General features: G+C 38.3%; 1 protein-coding gene across 3 annotated transcripts in view; it reads left to right on the plus strand.

Moving 5' to 3' along the window:
* The first annotated feature begins 1,534 nt into the window (after positions 1–1,534).
* dennd4c (DENN/MADD domain containing 4C) overlaps positions 1,535–12,711 on the plus strand; it is a 48,406-nt gene continuing 37,229 nt past the window's right edge. The window contains exon 1 of one of the 3 annotated variants that reach the window (XM_083542286.1): positions 1,535–2,030. The gene's annotated coding sequence lies outside the window, so the exon portion shown is untranslated. Of the gene's footprint in view, positions 2,031–2,293; positions 2,314–12,711 lie in introns of those variants that run through there. The other 2 variants (XM_083542287.1, XM_083542285.1) reach the window with 2 other exon arrangements.

A 12,711-nucleotide genomic window follows, 5' to 3' on the forward strand; every position in this document is an offset into this window, starting at 1 on the left:
TGATAATATCCCTAATGAGCAAGCCAGGGGCAAAGCAAAAACTTTCTGAGAAGGTATGAGAATGAAACCTTGAATGTAACCAGACTGAAAAGGGAACCCATTCTCATCTGGGTGACACTGAATGTCCATTTACATAATGTTGTATTGTTTAACCTGAGAAAATGCATGTTGTGTGCCTTTAACCAGATCTTAGGGCAAACACTTACACCAGTGGTCCTTAAGGTCCAGTCATGAACCTTAAATGTCATGAACGTATGAACTCATGAATGTACACTTGCTCATTTCTCACTTCACACTTTGTTATTGCACTAATGGACTGTTTACACAAAACTATCCTCTTTTGCACACTAATCTTTTTGTGTTGCTGCTCACCATTAACTTACCATTGCATATATACCCGTTTTCTGTTTATAGTAATAGCAATATATTATATTATGTTCACCGTTCACATCCTTCTGTAAATTTCTGTTTATAGTAATAGGCATCTGTAAATCATGTTCATAGTACATATATATTCATCTGTATATTATATTCATAGTACATATATATTCATCTGTATATTATATTCATAGTACATATATATTTATCTGTATATTATATTCATAGTACATATATACACATCTGTAAATTATTGTTCATCTCTAAATCATGTTCATAGTACATACATACTCATCTGTATATTATTGTTCATAGTACATATATACTCATCTGTATATTATATCTATAGTACATATACACTCATCTGTATATTATATTCATAGTACATATATACACATCTGTAAATTATTGTTCATCTCTAAATCATGTTCATAGTACATACATACTCATCTGTATAATATTGTTCATAGTACATATATACTCATCTGTATATTATATCTATAGTACATATACACTCATCTGTATATTATATTCATAGTACATATATACACATCCGTATATTATATGCATAGTACATATACACTCATCTGTATATTATATGCATAGTACATATATATATTCATCTGTATATTATATTCATAGTACATATATATTCATCTGTATATTATATTCATAGTACATATATATTCATCTGTATATTATATTCATAGTACATATATATTCATCTGTATATTATATTCATAGTACATATATACTCATCTGTATATTATATTCATAGTACATATACACTCATCTGTATATTATATTCATAGTACATATATATTCATCTGTATATTCATAGTACATATATATCTTTAAATTACTGTTTATAGTGCTATATTACCATTCTATTTAACTTATGCAAATCATGTAAACACTGTATATCCTGAACTTGCTGTTATTGCACTCTGGTTAGACCCAAACTGCTTTTCGTTCCCTTGTACTTGTACATGTGTAATGACAATAAAGTTGAATCTAATCTAAATCATTTTCGATAGGTACATTAGATTCACATGTCCAGGTGATATAAGTTTTTTAAGGGTGTATATGCTCTATATTAAATATGTACTCTTTCTTTAAGGGTGTCTCATGGTGGTATTTCATATGAATGTCCAGTACAGCCATCTAGTCATTGCTCAGGGCAACAAGGTTTCCCTTCTGGTAGAAAGCTAGTGTGTAAAGGAAGCCTGTGTAAGTGAGTGTGTAGAGTTTTAAACGGACACTTGTTAGGCAGTGATAAACATTTTAAGACAGGGGGCATAAGTAACCTGTGTGTAAAAAAAAAAGCAGAAGGTGGAAAAATAAAGTGACTGTAACGGCAGTGCAGCATTGCTCTCTGTGCTGTTCTGTTCTGGGCGGCTCCATTCCGCCTCCAGGACTCTGAGAAAGCCGAGAGCTCACCCAGAGAATTAAGGCAACGCAACGCAAACATGGCGCCCACTCGCAACGCTGCACGCCGCTGAGAGGAGCGACAGTACGGCGTGGGCAAAGTTTCAGTACGTACTCGGTTCCTTTTGGTTTTGGACGTCCAGGGGACATTGGTGCGGGAGTGTGAGGACGGTGTGAGTGGACTACATGTCCGCGCGCTTTCCTGTAGTCGTGTAAACAGCTGGGTATGTAACTGTTCCTCGGATCGTTTCTCAGAACCAGAGAAGTTTCTCGGTCTGGGTTTTTTATTTTGATCACCTCTCGTTTGCACAAGAGCGGAAGTTATTATTGCACGACTGATAATCGGTTAGTGGGGGGAAATATCGCAGATTGGATGATGGCTTTACTTTTCACTTCTCGCAGAGGCGCTGACTGAAGCTGCTTTTCATGGCGTTGTTTGGGGTTTGGTATTGAACACGGAGAAAGTGGCTGAAGACCAACATGGCCAGCTCGCGTAGGTTGGAGGAGGTGAAGAGGGAAGGGGGGGATAGTGTTTTTATCATTGCCGAACTCCGTGGTGTATTGCATGTGTTTTTTGTTTATGAAGCAGACTATGTAATAAGGATGCAACAGTTAGGCGCAGCGGCGCTGCTACTCTTCCAGACGCCATAATGTTCTCTTCAGCACAAAAGCTGCAGGTGGTTCAGGGTGTGTCTCAGGTAGACATGGAGCTCTTGAGAAACGCATCCGCATGATCGGTAAATGCAGGAAGTTCAGGGCGGTAGCTGATAACGCAGCCTGATAGACGACTAACTCTCCATTCCGCAGAGCTTTTATTTTTCATGAGCTATAACTTTTTCCCACCCTGTTTTTTTTTTTTTAAGAAGTGAATCACCCCTTTACACAGTATTGCCAACTATTTTTTTTTTTAGGGGATCGCGCATGCGCGAGAAGTCGCCCGCTGACGTCAAGGGCGCGTTTGGATGTTTATTGAAGAGTCCTGATCGTCGGCATAATAAAACGTGTTGACGAGGGGGTTTTGTTTTTGGAGGACACTTAGAAAAAAGTACGGAAAAGTTGATCAGAACAGAAAGTAACAGAACTTTTGATTTTAGACCACAACCAGTGCACCTTAGATTGTTCACCTGATGGCACTGATGTGATCATGTACTTTCATTCTTCTCATTTTATTATTATGCTGGTGCACCTCATGTATAGCTACTTAAAATCCCACCTGTATATACAATCATCACGAACAGAGAAACGATATATTTTAATTAAGCAGGTTTTAACTTCGTTAATGCACCTTAATGTGCAGTTTGCAGGTTCCTACATGTCTGCATTTGAGTATCAGGGTTTTATTAATATTCTTAAGATCTCAAGAATAGTAAGTTATCTACCTCTCCATCTATCTCTAAATCTCTATCTAAGTATGTATTTGGTAACGGCACCACAAACCAACACTGAAGATGCTAAAAACTTGGGCCCGGGGGCCAAATCTGACCTGTGGTGATCTTTGATTTGGCCTGCCATATCATATATGAAAAGAGGAAACTAATATATAGGGGAAAATTCATTACAGAACATAAATAAAGTCCCTCATTAGAGTTCGCTGAATTAGGAATTGAGCTCTATTCTATCCTAAACTGGATTGTTTTTCATTGTACTATAAGTTACACTGAACTAAAAGTTAGAAAATAAAACTGCATTAGGCAGATTGCAGAGTAATATTTCCTATTTACTTAATTTTTTTTACAGCTTTATGTAAAAAAAAAAAAATACGTGAGCGAAACTGTGAAAACTTTTTAATATTCAACATTTATTTTCGCCCCACAGATCCTCAGTGAAGTTCGACTTTTGGCTCTTATAGGAAAAGGTTACAGAGTTAGCAAAATCATTTATATGCATATTTACAAAATGCTTCAATTTCCACCAAGAACAACAAATAAAATGTAGTTAAGCAAAGAATTATGGAGGGAACTCTTTAAAGTGGTTTCAAGGCATTTCACTCATGCTTATGGGGGGGGGGGGGATCAGGATTTTTCACACTTAGTTTTTATGTACGGTATGTGCCGTTGAAATGTTTTCATATTTAGATTAGAATTATGATCCTGTTTGGCAAATGATTTGCCGTAATATTGTTCTATACTCCAACCAGTCTTTTCGCCTACACTCATTTGTTTCGCGAATCTTGAGAATCTTGAAAAGGTTCCCTTTTCCCTCCAAATGACAAAATGCATTGTACGAATTCGAGTGTGGAACATCATGTGGCAGCTCACCACATAGATATAACACTAGATATTCTCTGTGTTTGACAACAAGGTTCGACAATAGAGAAAGCGTACTTTCTGTAGTGAATTATGTGCAGTTTAAGTCTTATAAATATAGAACCAATACACATGAATCACAAGTTTTTAGGTCAAACTTTGAAAGGACTCTACTGGCTTTGGTGTGTGTTTCTTCTGTTATTTCCTTCCAGTCAAGTGCACTTGAAAGCAGTGGTTAGACCAAGGAGAAAAGCTCAAACTGTTGTGATGTGTGTTAGCATTTGGACTGAAAAGCTGTAAAGGGGTTTGTTGGCCAGGCCAAATACAGATAAATCATTTAGCGCTCTTAAGTAGGAAGTCCTGCTGTTTTAATGGCATAATGGTGTAGGTTTTTATGAATCCACTTGTAGAGTTTTTACAGTTTGTGCAATAACTTTTAACATGTTTAAACTTGGTCTATATTCCAGTTAGTGTTAAAGAAATGCGCAAAGTTTTTAGTACAATTTATTGCTGCTGTATAAATGGTCACTGCACATCGCGGTAAGATTTCGGAGTGTGTGTGTGTGTGTGTGTGTGTGTTTTCAACAACAATATAAAGGAAGGATGACAAGTTTTCACTAAGGTTTTCCACCTGTTGATCAATAGCTGTGTGACTTTTTATCCGAATTGAACTTCGGACTGCATTTCGTGTCATGTTGAATAGAACCGTGAGCTTGGAGATCACAACGTTTAGCTGCGTTAAGCCTATAAATATATTCAGACCTTGTGGTTAACAAAAGCCAAACTGTCTGAGCCCATGTCTTGAAAATTTGTAGGAAATGTAAAAGAAAGGCACTTCATAGAGTGTGGGAGACGGAGGTAAAAGAAGGGCATGGGGCAGGAAGGCTGGGCCTCTTCAGTGAAAGAGAAACTTGACACTGTTCGACTGTAGGTGTGTCCTTTCCACCTTCAACTAGCTGACTATTGTTTAGGTAGAGCTTGGAAAGGACACCACTGGCTTTGGTGTGTGTTTCTGCTGGCTTTGCGGTGTATCATTCAGCACTCTTTTATAGCAACTCCTGCTGTTTTTAATGGTGTATATTTGAGTTTTTACATTTTAGACTGTGCATAAAGTAATATTCTGGCTATTTCTTGGGACCATAGTATGTACATTACTGAACCTTCTAAAGACAGTTGGCTGGTTTTTGAGTTTCAGGTTAAGCCCATTCAATTCAACGTGTGTGCGTGTGTGTGTGTGTGTGTGTATAAACCACTGTGTCAAAATTAAAAGGAAAAAGAAAATGCAAGCTGATTGGCTACACTTAAAAAGAACTTTAAGACACATTGTACTTGGCCATAATCCTTCTTTGGAAGCAGATGATTCATTAGTACTATTTATTTCCCAATGTTTCTGAAGTTAGTGCTGGGTGGGTATCACTAGAATGTGCAGTTTCATTAGAGAGAGCTATACAGCTTTGACCCCGGTAGGCTTTCTGAGTGCAGCACGTACAGCTCGTGATGTTATAATCTGGCCTTTAAAGCACTTGATTTAGGCAGAAAAGAAGAAATGAATCTGATGCTTTATTCGATCAACTGTACTGCGTCACTGGTTGAATAAAATATTGGCAGTTTCTGCATAAGCTCTACAGGCAGCACACGTTTATGTTCTTTTGGCTGTCTTTTAAAGTTTGGCTTTGTGTTTCTTAGAAAATCACATGATCACCCTTGTAATCGAAACTTAAATTTTTAACCTCAAGAAAGAACAAGTATTAACGTGTGGTTAATATGTCAGTCAAGTAATGGCTGAAGTATGTTACAACTGTATTAGAGAGTGAAAGAGTAATGTACAGGCAAAATGTCAACTTTTGAACAGCTCTATTTAAGCGCTTCAATGTTTCGGAGCCTAATTTGAATGTCCTCCTGTGTGTCAGGTGATGATATTATAATGCAGGTATTACAGTGAGCCACCGCATTTGAATGTCTAACGACCGGATCGAGCCGGGCGCAGCTCGCTTGTGAAAGAATCCGCGTGTAAAATTGGAGCACTTTTACTTGGATAAGGAATGGTATAAAGGCTGATTCACGTCGCCCCGGCGGTTGGTAAAGATGTCTCGTGTTTGGCTGTTAAATTAATGACTTCTCTTATTTTGTGAAGTGTGTAAAATCCAGTCATAACCTCTCTGAGCCACTTATAATTCGATCATGATAGGATTAACTCATCATTGAGGGTGTAGGGGAATGCAGACTGACTGATGTAACTGCACTCTCTATAGCACGAGTGACTGAACCATACTCAGAGTTAAGTACTAATGTGACTTTTAATGTTAAACAAAGTTTCCGTTTATTCTGTTTTATTTCGTATTTTGCTCATTCAGCTCTCCCATTAAAAAGTCTGTTTATACGCTTCGATATTGCATATTGAAATGCATATTTCTGTAGATCACATGCTTCAATTCTTCACTCGATAGTATGTATAAACTCTCCTCGGAAGCTACTTTCACACAGCCTTTTGAGAGAGTTTTTTTTTTTTCCTTTATTAAGATCTGGTGGCTTTAGGCTATATGAGCAACAGCGACCGTTTGTGATTAGACGTGGGTGTGTTAAGTGACACGACAAAGTTGAGAATAGTTTAACTTTGCAGATAGGCAGAGGCTTGTTGCAGCAAAAACCAACAGGAGTGAAGAGGACACGAGCCGTCTCTTCATGAAAGTACATCGATCTGTTTATGCCTTATTGATGAGTGAAGAAAACTGCAGCTCAAAAAAAATATATATAATAATATTGTCTAACATTATAATTTAGGTATAAATCATGTATAATGAGCCAGATATCGGTGACACTTGTGTTGTTAGATCCTGTTTTAGTCATTGTTCCTCTTTCAAATGTGGATGCTTCCTAACAACATTAAATGTGATATTAGAGTTGCAAAGTATATCACGTTAGTCATTGTCTCAATTTTGGCCTTTTAACAGGCCTTTCCAACTCTTTTTTTTTTTTTTTTTTTGTGAGCTTAATCAGACATTTCACATGATCATTTCCGTGGGCGTTTTTTTTTTCGCGCACACACATTTCTACATACACAATTTTTCAAACGCAAAAAGTTCTGCCCCGAATCATTTGAAGGATATATCCTACTCAGCAAAATTATTGTCATATACATATTTGAGGTACGGTGTATGCGCACATAAAAAAGTGCTGTTGTATTAATTATATTGTAAGGTTCTACATCTGATCTATGTTTGTAATTGTTTAATTAAAGCTGAACATTTTACAAGTTGGACATGTGCACTGCAGGACGTCTCTAGGGCATCTCTATGCCAGTTTTGTTCTTTCACAACCAACCTCAAGGCACTTTGCTTGGCGGTTCAGACGCTGACCCAATTTCCCACTATAAAAGTTTATTTTCCATCAGCTGTAACAGAAAAATCTATTTTCACTGCTAAATCCTAGAGTCAGCTAAGAAACTACATATTAGTATGCAGAGGGTGGTTTTCAGAAATGCTTGCATAAGTCTGTCTCGCCACATCAGCAATCAGGAGACCAGCGTGTCACTCTTCCCTAGAGCATTACAGACACCAACCATTCTTGTGTTTACTTGGTTTTATGGGGCAATTACAAGAGCTGTGCCTGGTGATTTTGAGCTGGAGGGAAGAGACACTACAGGGTGCCTCCTGCAGAGCGTTATTTGTTTTCCCTGGCCATGAATTTAGAGGATGACTTTAATGGCTAACCTGGAAGGGGGTAGAATTGTTGATGACACCTGTATATGTCTGTAAGTAAAGTGATCAGACATGTTTTGATAGCCACTAGTTCCAACTCATTGCGTCTGAAGGGTCACTTGGTGGATAATCAGATACATCTTGTACTTTTAAGCTTTCAAAGTATATTTTTATATATATATAAAAACCTTATATAAGGTTTATAAAAGGTTTATAGCAGTGATGAATTCTACAAGAAAACTCTCTGAAAATGTCATGTATCAGACACAAATGATTAATTGGTAATGACTAATGGAACTTTTGTATTTATTTATTTATTTTTTTGTAGTAATTGGTTTTCTACAAACCTGAATTTCTACATGCAATTTATTGGGAAAGGTGTGTCTTTATTTTTATTTATTTTCACCAAAGCCCTCAATGATTTCACATGGGTTATGCCAGGCCATATAAGACACTTTGGCATTGAGTATTCTCCTGCAAGAACATGCCCCGTTATGTATGCTTTTTTTGTTTAACCCATTCTTCCTGCCTGAGCAAGATTGTGTTTGTTGCCTCCTCGTTCCTGTTCCTGTTCCAGTTTCCCAAGGCTGTAATTAAATCCTTTTAAAGGCAAACTTGGCTGCAATTTTAGATACGCTTCAGACGAGCTGCTGTCAAATTACCATCAAGAAACTGAAACCCTACAGAGTTTTCCTATCACTTATATGGTGACAGCAAGTTTGTTGGCACCTATTGAAGGCTTGACAATTTGTGTATTTTTTTTTTTTCCTTTTTTTGCTTGAAAGCTTGTCCAAATATAAAAAAAAAGAATTCTTCCTAGATCTTTGTACCACATGAAATTCTAGCCTGGTCACATTTTTAATCCACATTCTTACATATGTCGAATTTCAGCCAAGTTCAGCTTTGTGTGTGGATTTACACCTCTTTACACGCTATCTTCTCTGCCAGCTCGACATTGTGATGACAGGTGGCTAGGGCATGTGCTACACCTCCAATGGCTACGACTGCTGCTGTTGCTGATGTCTTAAGTGTCAGATCGAGTGGACTGTGTTCAGACACTGATAAATGCCGGCTGGACACCGAGGGACCACTTCAGCATACAACTGTGCCTCAAATGTACCAGATATCAGTACGCCACTGAGGGAAGGCACAGAGATAACCTGTATTGTTTTGTTGCTTAAATGGGTGTGACTATGATAGGAGATGGGTGTTTCTTTGACTGTTGAGGTTTTGAAACTAAAACCTTGTGGTGTTTCACTAGGAAAATGGCATTTTGACTGAAACGTAAAATTTTATTTTTTTTTTAAAGCAAATGAACACTTTCCTGCACTGCCTAATACTAACACAAAGGAAATTAAAAACGGTCCAATCACGAGAGATTAAAAGATTTTCGCTGTGTTCTGGAGTTTCGGAAATCTTGCGCCCTTTTCTGGCCGTTAACTTCAGAATTCTGGTTGAAATCTAGTTGTCACTTTACTGTATACACCCTTCTGATGCTCTGGTTCCGTGTGAGAAAACAAACTGAACACTATATTCAGCTCATCAAGAAGACGTATTTGTTTATGCTAAAATTCAAAATGCTGTTTTAGTGCTTTAGTTTAAAGCAGAGAATCTCACATTTGATAATGGGCGAGGTCTGTATTTGGTTATCGGCTACGTCGGTAAAACTGTTTTATGACAACGTGTGTAATGAGACGGGGAAGGGAGCAATTCAAACGAGGTCATTCCCATCAGACAAGGCAATCCTGAATACGGCTGTGTGGCGAGGTCTCACAGAGGCTGGGTAAAGAGAATGGAGACTAGCGTTGTAGGGCACAAGGCTACCAGCCGTTGCTCCAACCCCCCCCATCCCCCAACCCCCGACATAGTGGAGCGTCTGTCTGATACAAAGCTTTCTGCCTTTTGTTCCATGTATGAGATCAGTTACTATGGAGGAGATTGTGAGGAGAACTATCAGGTTGATGGCTGTTCAGCTGCTGTTGCATCACTTTTGCTTTAAGAAGTGAAAGGTTTAATGTTTATCTTTTTATCTATATTTTTTGGAACAGAGCCTTCATTAGCATGAGAATGCTTGAATAAAGTTGGTAGGTAGGTCAGGCCCAGGGGCTTTTACTGCAATTCTTTTTCCAACTGAGGCTCGTTTTATTGCCAAGAAATGTGACCGAAGCTTTCCATAGACAAAAGAGCCTTGGCAGTCTGCTTGTATCTTTGTGTGAGAAAGGAAGGCTCTAAAAGAGAGAGAAAAAAACCCCTGCAGAATGGAAGAACAACTGAGACTCAAAAACCTTGAATTACCCACCTGCCCTCAGCAAGTGTAAAACGTAAGATTGCTAAATGCAACTTAAAAAAACAAAAACATGTTGTAAGGATTTTGGCTATCCGATATCTATCTTCATTGTGTAGTCAATTATTTGTTCCAACTGGATCCAATGCGTTAAGAATTGATGAGCTTGATATGGGCGTGCATTTTATTTAATAGTGTTCACACAACACATTTGTGAAAGTGCTCGCTCTTCTCTGATCTAGTGTATCTACAATTCAGGAAGTTCTCAACATCCAGGTTTGTGTGCGTTGAGTTTTTATTTTTATTCTTAGGCTATCAATAACCTCTAACTATCTAACTATTTCCGGAGGTATGTACATGACTGGGCATGCAGCATTTATCACATGCTCCCTCCTGTAGCTTTTTTGCATCCGGACAAACGATACCACTTTTGAAGGCGGGTCAGCATCAAAAACGCTTCAGGTCGAGCAGCGCAATTTTTCATTTTCACGCATACGTCTTTGTCAATACACTGCGTTAATGTCTCAACCATTTTACATATTCAGAGAGAAAATCTTTTATGCCGAAAGCTGGACTCCGATTTAATTCGGTTGTCTTGTATGAATAAAAGAAGGTTATACTACAGCACACAGGTGCTCTTGAATAAACGTACTGCTCTTTGACGCACCACCGAACAAAGGGTTTTGCGTCACCTGGTTCCCAAACCTGAGCAAAACCAGTTCTGAAATAAGGAAGGCCTGTTTCCCCAGATTGTCACGTGGCACTGAATTACGGAGTTGTTTGTCGATTGGGTAAAAGGTCATGCTTACCTGGTGCAATTAGCAAGATATAGAGTTTCAATGCAAATTTCTTTAACAAGCATTTTAGTGAGTGCAACTTTTATCACTTTATTTATATTTTCATATTGGTGACATGCATGAAATGAAAAGAGCAAAATATAATGGTGCACATTGTTGCAGCTGCGAAATGTCACTGATGTAAATCAACATGAAAGTAGATCATGTTGCAGAGTCCTAACAGGACGACTGCTAGCCACCATCAGCATTGTGATTTGGCAGTCTGAACACAGATGCTCTTACATCTGAAAAAAAGCCTTGCTTTAGTGCTGCTTGTGCATCATCTGCATTCAAAGTTTCTTTCGCAAATTTGTTAGCTGTTAGCACAAAGTTGGAGGTACACAATTATATAGAATGCGGTAGAATATTCTTTATCCCTTTACTGGAACTAGGAGACCCAGACTTGTTTCGGTAGGACGCTACCCCTGTGCACAAGCGTAACCATAAAAATATAGTTTACACGCATTAGAGTGGAATCTAGAGTGGATCTTTTTAGCGGCCTGCTATACAGCTCTGACTTTTTTCCTACTAAATTGGGATGAATAGGAACGCTGACTGCACTCCAGGCCTACTGAACCGACCGCATCCTCACCAGACTTCAAACGGATCCTGGATGTTAAATATGATGTGCAAAAAAAACAACAAAAAAAAACCCATGAAACTTGGGACCAGGTGTCCACAAACCTTTGCTTAGAGTGTGTGTGTGTGTGTGTGTGTGTGTGTGTGTGTGTATATAATATTTAGAATAATAATATTTCTTTATTTCAAAACTGGCTGTGGCATATAGTGCATGTCCTGTCTAAATTCTTTCCTTAGTGTACCTGTGGATCTGGCAACCCTGTCTATAAGTTCTCTTGGGTGTTCAAACTTGCAGAGATACCAGCCTGTATGTGTTTTATTTCCAGTGTGTAATTTAGCCATAGTGCTGGTTGCTATGACAGCAGCCGTGTTTACCTGTGTGTGTGTGTGTGTGTGTGTGTGTGTGTGTGTGTGTGTGTGTGTGTGTGTGTGTTTGACAGGACTTTGCTTTCTCATGCACATTCAATGCAATTCAAACATTTGCACATGGACACGTGTATGTGCTGCTGAGAATGACGTTGAATTCTATTTATGTCTGTGTTATTAGTGGCCGCTTAGCAATTTCTTTAAGGTATAGGTGTATGCCTACCGAAGGAATTCCTACCGCAACTGATTTTTCTCTCACTCCTTGCGAAATCATTTTGGTTATTCCTGCCTGCAATAATTTCCAGAAATAAAGCCACCCTGGCCACGATGCAGCACTTACTCAGAATGAAAGCATAAACAGTGTACCCGATATGGAAAATTTAAACCGGGGAATGTTGTTTTTCCCTGAAAGACTTGTTTTAAAATCATTTTCGAAAGTGTTTCTTTCTGTAAAATGAAAGAAAAGATGTATTTTATGAAAGCGTTCGTTATGGGATCGTTTTAGTACGACGCTGAACAGACAAGCCGAGGAATCTGAAGTTCAATTTACCCAAGTAGTAGTACAGAGTTACTGCTTTAGGAGGTGATGATGCATGTTTACATTATGTTGGACGTTTACATTTGTTGCATGATTGTTGCAGATCTTTTAGCTGGATGCTCATTTTGCAGAAATATCAATCAATCACATTTCGGGGGAGTTCGGGTTTAGTTGATTTGTTCTGTATTGGTAAAAAGAAGTTAATTGTTTACCCCTTATGATATAATAGTGTCTTGTATACTAACCCATTATAATGATGACCATGATGCACAAATCAAGCATCATCCCTTTTTTTCTGCCCATTTTGGTCACCTGCCATTTCTCTCCCACCCTCTTTAATCATATAACAGCTACCACC

The sequence above is a fragment of the Silurus aristotelis genome (genome assembly GCF_946808225.1).
Source record: "Silurus aristotelis genome assembly, chromosome: 5".
In the NCBI taxonomy this organism is placed as follows: Eukaryota; Metazoa; Chordata; class Actinopteri; order Siluriformes; family Siluridae; genus Silurus; species Silurus aristotelis.